Source organism: Microtus oregoni, unplaced genomic scaffold (assembly GCF_018167655.1).
Source record: "Microtus oregoni isolate MIOR12 unplaced genomic scaffold, Mior012 000012F_ref0000307, whole genome shotgun sequence".
Lineage (NCBI taxonomy): Eukaryota > Metazoa > Chordata > Mammalia > Rodentia > Cricetidae > Microtus > Microtus oregoni.
In genome coordinates, this window is record NW_024543071.1 from 32038682 (window position 1) to 32052996 (window position 14315).

The window sequence follows — 14315 nt, forward strand, 5'->3', positions numbered from 1 at the left end:
TTCAGACAATGACATGGTAACACTTAGACCAGTGGGTATGAAGATGTGGTAATTGGCTAACATGTTTCTGATGATGTCATAATTCCTCCACTCATTAATGGGTTGGTTACTGCATTTGGGTTATGTGAGCCCTTTGTTTTCATTGCAAACAGTTCTTTAAAGAGAGCCTTTCCTTTGGTGTATAGAAACATAAAATGTGCTGGGGTGGATGTGTGATGTTGGGGAATAGGTTTAGTGTCTGAGCACTTATTCATCATTGCTCTCTGAGATGGTGTTTGCATTCAGCTATGTTCTTACCTTTCTGAATTGTTGAAATTCATTTGCCAGTCCATTAAAGTTGATAAAATATTTTGCCATTCCTGTTCTAAAATGAAACTTAAAGTTGGCATTTTCAAGTAATTATATGGTTCACCTTGTAGTTGGTGATCTAATGATCTAATAATTAAATGTGTCTTAATGGTTTTAAATGTAGTTTATATTTCTCCCATGGTGCTGATTTTTGAACCCAGGGCCTCATGCGTACTAGGCAAATTCTCTGTCCTAATTCTGTCCTAATATGTTTGCTTTTGCTGAGATGTGGATTAGACCTAGTGTCTCTCGGGCCTAAGCACATGGCCTGTCTCTGAGTCACACTACCCGTTCAATTAGTCTTTAAAAGCTACCTTTCAAGTTTATTTCATAGTCCTATAAACCTTTATATATTTCCATTGGAAGATGTGGTGATAAGGTAGAATCTATGAAAGTTCTGGGTTCTTTAAGTACCCTTGCTTACTGAAGAAAATCTTCAGTTTCTGTGAGAAAATGAATGTACTGGCTGTTAATTTGGAAACAACACCAAAGAGAAATAAGAACTTTCTCATCATCTCAGAGCTAAAGAGACACCAAAACTATACGCCGCCACCCCTGCCCATGTGTGTGTGTGAGAGAGGAGAGAATGAGAGAGCTAGACAGAATCAGAGACAGCGACATACAGAGAGAGACAGACACGGAGAACTTTGTCTCTGCCTCCCAAATACTGGAATTGCTGGGATTACAGTTGTAGTCTCTGCTGTGGCCTCCGTTTCAGACTGTGTTTTGTAAATGTCCTCCAGAGGTTGCACCAAAAGTTCCTCAGTGCATTTCTCGAAATTTTATCATGGATATAAGGTTACGATAAGGTTTTAAGAATGGTGATTAATTTTGTGTCTAAGCCCTTACAACATGATTTGAAACATAACTCTGCATTTATGCGTAGGAGTTATATTTAAAGTACCAGCTTTTTCTTTCAGATAGTTTCCTGGGAAGTGTCACAATTTTCTTGTGTTTTTCAAACCATTAAAGTTGTTAATCAAATCAATCCGATACTCATTTTACTGACTGATTTCCATAATTTTACTGACTGATTTCCATAATTGAGAGTATGTGACTATAGACATTGTATATCTAATAATTATATAAACTTAGGTGAATTTGTAAAGGTGGTTGAAGTATATTTTTAGAAATAATATAAAGGAAATAAAGCAGTGAATGTGCTGGTAAAACTTTTCCTTATGAAAAGATATGGAGGAAGCATCCTTCCATCATCCCAAGGAAAGCAGCAGAGAACACTTTCACATGTGTTTCTTCTAACACTATTTTCCCTTTTACTCTGATATTTAGATCTCCTTTAGTTTGGGTAGCGTTAATCTCTTCTGTTGTATGTGAAATGAATGAGGTTATTGGAAAGGGGAACTGGTGGAAAGTAAGCAAGTTTGTATAGAAGTCAGCAATTATAATGTAGCTCATTTACATAGTAGGCCACAATTTACGTGTGTGTGTGTGTGTGTGTGTGTGTGTGTGTGTGTTTAGTATTTGTAAGAACTTGTTCTGATTGGTCAGTTTATGGTGTAGCCATTGTCTCCTTGATGTTAATGGGGAAGCATTGACTGACAGGTAAAGAAACACAATTCGAGTAATGTAATTCTCATGTTGATGGTGTGGCTGTGAACTCTGATATGGCTCTGAAATATTCTATCCATCATGTCAGGAACTTTCAGATTGTTTTCAAATTAAAGACATTCTGCAGGAACCATGTTCATGGGGATTTTTGTGAGTCAAACTGGTCTGTAGATCAGATTCATCTTGGTTTCTTTCACTTGGGACCTTGAGTTACAAAGCTTCACAGCTATTCACAGCTCTGTATGGTTGTCTGTAAACTAAGAGTAGTTAACTATCTCTCTGTGTTCTTTATTTTGGTATAAGTGGTGATCAGGTTTATATCTTTTCTTACTGCCTATTGTGGATCCAGAAATAAGAATTAGGCTTAATGTTCTCTCTCTCTCTCTCTCTCTCTCTCTCTCTCTCTCTCTCTCTTTCTTGATTTTCACACACTATACAGGAAATAAAAATGATTAAAAAAATCAGGCCTGTAGTAGTTTGTTTTTATACTAGTTCGAAAAATACAAAAAAAGTTAAATACATAAGACTCCCTTATTAAATATATTTAACATATTAAATGAAGGAAAATGTAACATTAGTAAGTATATCATTCTTTCTGGTATTTGTAATGTTTATTGGATTTCATAACACTAACCCTGGTATAGTTAAACACATTTAGGTTTGTCAAAGTAATTTTTATGAGCTACTGTCAGTTTATAGAGTAAAAACACTGGGTTATGGTAATCTTCAGTAATAGTAGTAGAATTGCTAGGAATAATTCATTCACATCAGAGAATTGTAGAGTTTTTCAAATATAAGTTTCAAGTTGGGTTTTCACGATATACAAATATGCATTAATTCTTACCGTATTGTACTAATCTATGAAGTTTCTTTCCTACAAACACAGGAAGAAATCCAAAAATCAGTGGTTCTTTAAAAACATGAAATTTAATAAGAATTAATCATAAAATATACAAATTGAAGTTAAACATAGCTATTTAGACTGAAATGTAATTGAATTGTTTAGACTCAATTCATTGTACAAATTGAATGTGTGTCTGGAGTTTATGTTCTAAGAAAGCAGTGACATCTGTTTTTTTCTCAAACTACTTAATGAGCTTTTAGTTTAGCGTGCTAAGCTAAACACCCCTAGGTGATACTATTGAGCGATTTTTTTTCCCCCACAGTCTGTTCTGGACATGGAATGATTGGGAGGGCCTCAAGAGTGACAACAAAGTACTCTTGATAGGAGTGAGCAAAGGTTTGCACCACTGCATGGCTTCATAATGCAGTGACTCAAATCTGTATCCCAAGGATTAGTTATTCAACTATATAATACGTGTATTCTTTAAGTCTCTGCCAGCCTTACAGTTCACGTTATAATCATGCTGCTAATTTGATGCCGTGTTCCTTTTGTGATCACGACTAAGAATTATATATGCAAATTATGGGGATGTGTAAATTATTTTCTTAGATTTGTCTTAGTGTTTTCTATTGCTGTGAAGAGACACCATGACCATGGCAACTCTTAAAAAGATAACATTTAAGCCCAGCGGTGGTGGCACAGGCCTTTAATCCCAGCACTGGGGAAGCAGAGGAGGGCGGATATCTGTGAGTTCGAAGCCAGTCTGGTCTACAAGAGTTAGTATGCTCCAAGACTACAGAGAAACCCTGTCTTGGAAATAAATAAATAAATGATAACATTTAATTGAGGTAGTGGCTTATAGTTTTAGAGGTTCAGCCCATTATCATCATGACAGGGAGTATGGCAGCATGCAGGTAGACATGGAGCTGGCTATGTCTTGACCAGAAGCCAGCAGGAAGTTGAATAACTGTCACACTGAGGGAAGCTTGGGGTAAAAGAGACCTGAAATCCTGCCCCCACACACTTCCTTTTGGGGACCATTTTCTTTCAAACCACTACAGGTATATTAAGATTAAAAACTGAGTACTTTTGGTTTATGGTACAAAGTTCCTTTGTTACGTAAAATAAACTACATGTTGGGGCTGGAGAGATGCTGCTCTCACAGAGGACCCCAGTTCAGTTCCAGCACCCATATGGCAACTCTCAACTGTCTGTAACTCCTTTTCCAGAGGATCTAACTCCCTGCCTTGGTCTCCTTGGCACCAGGTATGCATGTAGTACACATTACATATGTGCAGACAAACATTCATACACACATCCTTATGAAAAACTTAAAAAGATAAAATCTATGCTACCCTTAAGTGTTTTTTGAAAATAATAGAATATAGAAGAAATGAAATATGAGTCAAGAATGAGGCTTTCTTGGATGGTCTTGCATCATATGTTGGCAACTAGTTAACATTTCATAACATTGATCACTAACAGATACTGTGTGTTGGGCCCTCTTGTTAAACTCCTATAATCTTCACATTAACTCTCCAAATAAAATGGATATCTGAGATTTTAGATTCTTTACTGTTCATTTTTCATATTGAAAATGATCTGGAAATCCCATTTCCTTGAGTTCTAGGTAAACTAATCTGGTTGTTAAACCTGAAATGAATAACATGAGACTACTTACTAGTCTTTACCTGTAATTGAAACATTTGTTTATTCTGCCCCAGAAACACCAACATGCATTATTATGGGTTGTCCTAGGACTTCAGAGATATTAATTTTTTTTCTAAAATTCATTGAATTCAGTTGTGAGACACCTGGGTAAAGCTCTAGAACAAGTTACAATCCTGTTCATCATGTCATTTTTACGTTGAAGATTGGTCCTAGAAAATGTTAGGTAAATTTGCCAAATATAAATATTATATTAAGATGTGGCACTCTGAGTTTCTGTGTGCTCCTTAGAAGCTGAGCCTTTCCTGGGTGTGCCTTGCGTTCAAGGTCTCCTTATGGTTCCAGTGCTGAGCAGGGAGGGTTTCTTTAATAATGCTAATATTTTTAAAGAGTTACAGATGCTTTGTCATTAAAAATTTTTTTGTTCTATTTGTTGTTCTCTTTGACTATACATTTGAATGAGAGCAGTGAGCAATAACCATGACACAGCCTCAGTATTGTAACTTGAAAATTTCTCTGTCACACAAATTAGGCCATTACTTTTGAATTCAGCTTCACTCAGTTTCTTAAGACACAGGCCGATTGCAGCCAGTATTCACTGATAGAATATAACCCAATTAGCCACTGGCCTAGATCCCAATAGTGTCCTTGTTCCCCTCTGAAACTTTATGAGGCAGGCCTTCACAGCATTTTTGTTAGCTTTCTTGTCTTCAAAACTCCCACTGGAATGGCCCACTTAGGCTCTGCTTATGGCATTTTAGGGCTTTTCCCCTCAGAGTTCCAAACTCTTCTACATTTCCCCCACAAACCATGCCTGGAGCCTAAGACCCACCTGGCGAAGTTTAACAGGACAGCAGCCCCACTTGTAATTTCTGTTTAGCTACTCTTCTGTTGCGCTGATGACCTCGAGTCATTTAAGGAGAAAGGGTTTATTTTAGCTTACAGTCCAGAGGGATGTGGTCCATCATTGAGTCAGGGTTGGAACGCGTGGTGGCAGGAGCATTAGGCTGGTTAGTCACATTACGTCCACACCTAGGAAGCTGAGAGTGAACCTCCCTCAAGTATGTCCTTTAAGTCCATTTCCAGTGATCTACTTCAACCAGAGAGGCTCCACCTCTTGGCCACACTTCCCTGAACATCATTTTCAGCTGGGGATCAAAAATTCGAACAAGAGCCAATGGGGACCATTACACATTCAAACCACAACACTGTGTTTACAGTTTTAGTAGATGCATGTGAAAATATAGTTATGAAAAAAGAACACAAATATGGGTGAAATTTATTTGGAAGATCTTGCATTTAAGTCACATAATCTTACCTTTATTTGCTTAGTGGAGTAGACAAATATAAGGTCTATTATTTTAAAGATTGTTGATGACTATATTAGTGATATATATATATATATATATATGTGGGATATATATCACTTGTTGATAAATAGTTTGACAGGAAATTATAGTATTCTTTATTATCTGTAGTAAAATTTGATGTAATTTTAGCCAATAACATATTATTTGGAATGAAATAATTATTGTTAGAATAGAATCTATATATATGAAATTAGCATGTTCTCAGGTAAATAGTACTATTTCATATTTGTATAACAGTTTGTGGCTTTTAAAACATTTTCTTACTTGTTTATACCACATTCCTGTAAAATACAGCAATATGATTTTGCTTAGTGAATAAATGAAGAGCTGATATGTGGAGAGATTAATCGACTTGGCCAAGGTTGTTCAGCTTATGAGTGATTTATGAACTCACTTAGAATTAAGCTTCTAGCTGAACCTATATTGACCCTTACTGTGAGAAGGAACAGAACATAGCCTCTGACTATAATTTCTGATCTTCATTCAGCTTTGCCATTTCCTGTGTTTCTTATATTTGATTCCATTTTGCTCATGTGAACATTTGCCTTACTGCTGCAGTAATTGGTTACATTGATAGTATTCAGAACTCTTGCAAAGTCCTCTTCTTTTTCATTTGAGCTTTAACAAATACAAGAATATTTCACAAACACAACATAGAATTAAAAGCTGCTCTGCATCCATATGTGATCTTTAGGAGGGCCTGGCAGCTTCAGTGTTTGTGTTTTTAGGAGACCGAGTCTTATAACAAATTTCATTAGCCTTCTAGAAAGACCACATGGAAAACTGGCCAAATGAAAAGAGCTAGGCTTGATGAGGATCTGGAGAGCGAAGCCTAGCTGGCCTAGACTCTTGGTTGGCCTGTGTCACCTGCAGGCAGGAAGCAGCCATAAGATCTCTGGTGAGGCCTCTCTGTATGGGAACTGTGAACTATACAACGAGAGTCATCCGGAGCCAGTTAGTCTTGGTTTCGTTGGTTGTACAACAGAAAAAAATGCCTAGCATCATTCTTGTGCAGGCGTTGATTTTCTTTGGCCTCCTTGGGGGTTATATAAGTGTGATGTTAAGTAGAAATGCAGTGATGAATAATTATTCTCCAGAAGTTCTTTTTTATTTGACTTCAAGCCACAGATTTAACTAAAGTCGTGTGATTCTGAAGTATTCTGTATTGAGTCTCTTCAGAGGAGTCTTGGGAGGGATAGCTGCCCACGAACAGGCTTAGGGGTGTCTTCTTCTTTCTCTCTCTCTTTTTTAAACTTCTCACTCCAGATTTCTGTGCTTTTTGTTTGTTTCTTTTTTTCTTTTTAAATTTCTGTCTGTCACAGTTGAATTGGGTTTGCCAAGTAAGATATGATGGAGCAGCTTTTCTTTGAGTTTTTTTCTGCTTTATAGAAAGGATTCGGAATGCTGTTAATGAGCAAAGACCTCAAATAACATTTATTTTAATAGAAAAAAAATCAGATACAGGGTGGCAAGGCTTTACACATAGTCCTATTTTTACCCCCTTGGAGGACAGTGTTTCTATTTTTTTATTTATTAGAATCAGTGTTCTAAAATTTACAGCCAGAGTTCCCAAAACTAGAAGCTAGCTTTAGAATTAGAGCATGGTTGATATCCAGAAATATTGATAATGGAAATGACAAAAATATGAGTAAAATAATGAAAATCAAGCTACCTTTAGGATTCTGATAATTTTCAAAGCTGGAGGATGCACTGGAAAAAAAAAGAAAATGAAAAAAAGATGAGGGAACCTTTGAAAGACAATGAGGTCTGAGGAACTCAGTGATATTCCCATCTCCCCTCTGCACCACCCTAGTGATATAGCTAAAACCTGGCAACTGAGCAGGTTTGAATGAGGGGGAAGGAGAGAATATGAATGAATATGAATCTTACTGTCTTTGTAACTCCATTAAAAATAATCTTCATCTTGAGAGCATAGTCAGTGTTTTGTCTGACCTTGCAGCTCCCTGGGAAAACTGTTCTCAGAGAACGCTTGGCTAGTTGGTGGACTTGAATTGTGCTTGGAGAAAGAAAAAGCTCATTTTCCAGGCTATCACAGAGACAATAGCCAACCCTTGGCAAGATCTCGACTGCTTAAGGCTATAACTTGATTTTGGTACAAACCAGAGCCTGGTTAAGAATTTTAAAGGAAGTCCTGGAGAACTAGCCAATCATAGAACATTAGAAAGATCTGCGTGCGCCTTGATAACTAAGGCTGCCTAATACTTAAGGCTGTGATACTTGCCTAGGAAAGATCTGAAAAATCGCACCTCTGTGCGAACTTGAGGCTCTGTATCATTAGAAAGTGAAAGCAAGGGCTCCTTTACAAGCCCTTCAAAGTTGGAGTTGGCACCTCATAAAGATGCCTTTGGCAAAGGATAGAACATACGTAACCAGGGCACTTGAGGAAATCATCAGAACAGTCATTGAACACGGTACTGTATTTACGTGAGTGTGACCACTAGTAAGCCTTGCTTACAGATTAAACTCTGGAATTTGAAAAGAAAAGTTAGCAGAAAAGTTGATAGCTGTTCTTAGGTAGTAGAACCTATGTAAGTGCGAAGTTAGCAAATCTGAAAAACAATTCCAGATCATTGGGAGGATAATGGAATAATTCATACATCAGGACATTGAAATATGCTATATAAAATGTTCAGTTTCATACAGAATATTTAAACTTCAAAGAAATAGAAGCTATGTCAGGGAATTTGTCAGGTTGGTGAACGAATTCACCCTTGAGACAGAAGTAAAACATTTAGTCTTCTTGCTGGAGCAGCAGGCACTGCAGTAACAAAGAACTGTTTGACTGTGGTAATTAGTTCAGGGGAGGAGGCCCGTGTGGATGGATGGGGTGAACTGCAGTTTCCACCCATGCACTTGTGCCATGCAGATGAAGGTGGCACTGTGGTATCCAGTAATTCTGGTTTGTCGCACCGTTCTGCATTGGTTGGGTTGGCGTTTTCTGGCTTCTCCGTTATGACCTTGTCACTGGACATATCACATACATAGGTCAGAAGGAAACAACTAAACAAACACCGCCAACAGAAAACTATTCTTTGCCAGTCCATATTTATTTTAGTTAATTGATTTTAATTTCTTTAGACAGGGTCTTCCTATGTATCCTTAGCTGACTTGGATCTTACTGGTTAGATCAGGCTGGACTGGAACTTCCGGCCATCACTCTATTTCTGCCTCTGCAGTGCTGAAATTGTAGGTGTGCTTTACTATGCCTGGCTCTGGCATATTATATTTAAAAGATTTATAAAGCTAGCTGTTATAACTGCGAATCTCAAAAAACTTAGTGAAGCATGTCTAAAGGACTAAATGAAAGAAAAAAAAATGATGTTTTATCAAGAGAGAATAGAATGATACAGATTTTTAAGATAGCCACACAGGTATTCTGGAGTTTAAAAAAAGCAAGCACGTTATTAGAGGGACTCAGCAGCATACATGAGCTGGCAGGGGAAGCAGCCAACATGGAGATACGCCCATAGAGACCACCTAGTGTGAGGAGAAACCAACCCCCAAGCAGAGAACAAGGAACTCAAGAGACACCATCGCATGTACCAACATGTGCATAAACGGAGCTCCAGAAGAGAAAGGCAAGAATAAAAGGATAATTACAGAAAGTTTCCAAAGCAAGTTAAACTATTTTGATTTGTATATTCAAAGAATTCAGCATAATCTGAACGGAACAGATACCAAGCTACCGTATCTAGATGCACATTTACTTTTATGGGAGTGAGTGGCAGCAAAGTCTTGAAAGCTGGAGGGAAATGTGACTTCCTTCATGTGGGGTCCTCAGTAATTATCAGATGGTTTACAGTGCTTAGGTGAGAAGACATTTGCTGCATTGAATGGAAATGACTGTCATCCAGGAGTTTTGTGGTTAGCCAAACTCTAAAAGCTAGAAGACATTTCCAAATAAGCAAAACTAGAAGAGCGTCACTAAAGAGAACTCCCTAAGTAATTGTAAGGGAGACCCAATGGTTCAAATGACAGGTCACAAGATGTCACGTGAAATAAAGGGCAATTGTAAAAGTGACACTAGATTTATGAAAGACAGGTATAAAAATATATGAAATATAGTTTTCCTTCTATTTTTCTCTAAACTACAGCTAACTAATACAAAATTATAAAATTGTCTTAGTAATAGTTTAATAAATTTTTTTCAACCCAGACAGGAATAATTTAGGCAAACTACTAATTGTGATCCTCAGGGGGACCACTAGGAAAATAAATCAAAGAAAATATACTAAAAGAAACAACATAGGCATGTAAAAATATGCCTGAAAGTATTTGACACAGTAAAGGAGGATTTGGAATTGGAGATATTATATAGCTCAGATGTATTCTCATAAACTAAGACGGTAGGCATATAGGACATTCGTTTTATAAATGTAATGTAGAATTTCCCTGTAAAAAAAAATTAAATTATGTTTGGTATGTGCAGATGAGTGCAGCTACCTGTGAATGCCAGAAGAGGGCGATAGATCCCCTTGAACGGTAGTTAATAGGTCACTGTGATACAATGAGTGCTTGGACTCTAATTCAGGTCTGGTTAAGAGTAGTATGTGCTGAGTCATATATCCCGTGCCTTCCACCCTAATTAAGACAAATTAGGAAGGGCTGGAGAAATGGCTTAGCGGTTAAGAGCACTGATTATTCTTCCAGAGGTCCTGACTTTAATTCCCAGCAACCACATGGTGGCTCACAACCACCTGTAGTAACATCTGGTGCCAACTTTTGGCCTGCAGGGACATATGCAGGCAGAACATCGTATACATAATAAATAAATAAATCTTTAAAAAATTGGGAAAAAAAGACAAATTAGGAAAGAAAAATTAGTAGGGAAATGGAATGTAGTACAGTTTGGTCAATCATGGAGAGTCTTTTATTTCTGTTTTTCCTGAAACACTGTCACAGTTTTTGGAAAAGACAAAACCACATTTAGGAAATAAACATGTTAGTTACTCTGTCAAAACTATGAATCTCTTTCTTTGAAGCCTCTTTGGGTGCAGGGCTTTAGGCTCTTTCCCAGCAGGAGCACATGGAGAAAACTTAGTTTTTTGGGTTTGTTGTATCAGTACTCTACAGTGGAGGTGGGGATCACATGCATCTTACTTTAGACTGCCTCCTCTCCTGTCAAGGCTTCAGCATATATTTACAGCAATGTTAATATGTGAATTCCATGTTAAATAAATGCTCAGATAATTGTTGAAGAGAAAAGCTACCCATAGAACACATTGGTTCATAGATCAGCAGTTTGTCAGATATTTCTCAATAGATTTTAAAAATATGACACTGAATGCATGGTGATTGCACAATTTTCTGTCCTGTCAAACAGCTTCCGTTTGCCCAGGCCCTCATCAACGTCGTTCTTTCCTGGTGTTCTGATAGCGGCCCCTCAGCCGCTACTCAGACTCGCATCCTCATGCCGCAGCTCAGCAGTCCTTTCTAAGGGATGTAGGAGTGGCTCCTACAGGTTTTGAAAATATTTTGTTGTTTTCCTGATCCAACAGTAGAATATTGGAGCTGGGCATTCTAAACATACTAGAATGAAGGTGTAATACTGAACATGTGGATTCTTCTTAGCTTAACAGCTGTGGTCCTGTTACAGAATTTATGAGACAGTACCTGAAGACAGTAGGCAGAAAGAGCTGCTGTTTTGTCTATGCCTTTAGCTTCATTAATGGTGATTTGCATCACTGGAACCCGTTTTCTGCTTCTGTTTTCAAGCATTCCATAGATGCCCCAGCTGTGAGGCTCCACTCAGGGTGTCACTGCTGCGGTGCTCTCTGAACCTGGTAATCTCCATGCCATTTAACTCTGTGTCTTCCTGTGAACCTGTTTCTTCATGGGTTTCTTTGTCAGACTTTGTGTTCTCAATATTTGCTGTAGAATTTTGGTAGACTTGCTACCAGCTGGTGTTCTATATGTTATGAACTTTTCTAACCATTTAATTAGTTCAGCTTATAGATGGTATTTATGATATTTACATTGAAGGTCATGATTGTAATCATGTAGTTGTGAATATTTTAAGTTTGGCCACTTAAAGATTTCCAGGCCTTTACATTGATTGGCCCTCTAGTATGATATGGTCTCTGGCTTGTTTTTGACTGTCTTAAGGATTGAACTGTAGTGTTGTATGTTTGGAAGAGAATTAAGAGAGGGAAGGTGCATTTGGAGGCGCATCTGTAGTCACGACTCTGCCTCTTGTTTGCTGATCTGCTTTGAGTTGCATTTCTTATTCTTTCTGAGAGAAACCTGACCTGTGAGCTGGAGATAGTAATACTTATTATTTTGACATCTATTTCAAAGGCTTCATTACTAGTGTGAATTTGTGTTTGGGGAAAGTCTTTTGCTTGATTGATGCTGAGAACGGAAATGAGTGTCTTGCACGTGCTAAGGTGTTCTACCACGGAGCTCTATCCTCAGTTTAGTGTGGACGTCTTGTGAAGTCAGTGTTCTCCAGGGATGTTGAAGGGAAAGGAGCTTTCAAACGGCAGCTGCAGCTGCGCTGTCACGATTTGTCCTTGACAAGGGATTGGCTCTGATATTCCCTCTCTAAATTTGAATATTACCTAGAAAAATCAGAAACAATCTTACAAAAGTGAAACATACATTCCCATTAGCATTTTAATTTAAAGTATGAATTAACTGTTTTGATTGGGACCAAGGGCCAGAAAGATGTGCTTATAGGTCTAGTTGTATGCTTTGTTTCTTGAATCTGTACAGAGAAGGTAAGAATTGATAAAGCAAGATTCACAAGGTTTAGAAGCAAATACTACTCTTCTGTCTGAACATACATGTGAGCATCTGGGATCAGAAATGAGATGCAAACTGAAAAAGACTATAGACTTTGAATTTCAGTCAGTGTGGTTTGAGAGGAAGTGGTGGATATGAGCTCACATAGCATGCTGGGTAGATGAAGGTTGATAACCACTCTTCCTCTTTCTATTTAGGTATATGCGTTTCTTTGATTCATTTATCTAGTTTAGTGTATGTGTCTTAGGTATTTGTTATTAGCCATTAGGTACCAGGTTTTGAAATTTGTTTGTAATAACTCTCAGATCTCCCTGGACAGTATTATGGAGGAATTAGATAACGCAGCAGTTGCTGGGGAGAAGTGTAGCAGCTCACCATTGAGAGAAGGGAAAGAGGAAAGCCTTTCCTACCCCTATGCCAGTCTTCTCTCAGCTTGCTTTGGTACTGGGGAAACAGTTGTGTGTGGTCCTGCCTATTAAAGTGAAATGAAAGTATTTATCCACCCTTGAGATCCATAAATTGGCTCGTACTCTGGTCTGTTGAAGTAAAACATTACTTTTTGCCAACAGGAAGATTGTTGAAATTTTCATAGAGTTGATTTTCTCTTTTCCTTCTTCCTTTTTAAAAAGTTTAATTTTGTTTTGTTTTTTATCATGTATAGACTCCAAAACCATATAATTGGTATGTAAGCATAAACTGTGATTCTATATTTGAATTCTATTTTGCTCTCTGGAGAAATGTTCATAGTAGTAATAAAAATTTTTAATGTTCGACATGTCAGGTTGACAAGCTGACTCTGTAAGGTAAGGGTGCTTGCTGCCAGCCCGACCCTAAACTTGATACTTGGAACCCATGTCCTAGAAGGAGAGAGCAGACTTCTGCATATTGTCCCCTGACCGCCCTACATGAGCATAGTGTTCTAGTTTTATCCGGTTTCTCTGATATAGCACTCCAGCTTAAAACAGTTAGGGGGAGGAAAGGATTTATTTGGCCTACACTTTTAGGACATAGTTCATCCACGAAGGAAGTCTGAGCAGGGACTCAAGCTGGGAACTTAAAGCTGAAACCATGGAGGAGTGCTGCTTGCTGATTGGCTCATTACTGTAGGGATGGTCCCACCTACAGTGAGCTGGACTTCCTCTATTAGTTAAATTAAGACAGTCACTAGAGACATGCCTACTGATCAGTTTGATTGAGTCAATTCCACAATCAAGACTTTCTTAGATGACTCTGGAGTGGGTCAAATAGATAATAAAAAAAATAACAAGGAAGTGGGCATACACATACATGCATAATAAGTAGATAAATATAAATATTTAATGCCATATAAAGCTAAGGAAAGGTTATATCAGAATTATATTGAAATTAGTAAATTAGTAATTTTTTTTTTTTTTTTTTTGGTTTTTCGAGACAGGGTTTCTCTGTGGCTTTGGAGCCTGTCCTGGAACTAGCAATTGTTATATTTTAAATGGTAACTGAGGTAATCACATGCATACATGTATCTATGTTCTCTCCTCCCCCCCCCCTCTGTGTGTGTGTGTGTGTGTGTGTTTGTATCCGCCCACCAGAGTACTGTTATTTAGACTTTATAGGTGGGAACATTGAATTAAGAAATCTGATAACATGCCCCTCAGGTCATTTAAAGGTGGTGAAGCTTGGATTTGAACTGTGGTCTGTTTAGCACTGAAGACCAATCTTTTAAATACTATTTTACAATTTTACACATTAATATCCGGTGCTTTAGTATTCCT

The 14315-nt window shown here is 37.8% G+C and overlaps 1 protein-coding gene across 4 annotated transcripts in view; it reads left to right on the forward strand.

Annotated features, from left to right (window-relative positions):
• The window catches only part of Rfx3 (regulatory factor X3), a 249052-nt gene that overhangs the window by 31495 nt on the left and 203242 nt on the right, over positions 1-14315 (forward strand). The gene's annotated exons all lie outside the window — the stretch shown is intronic.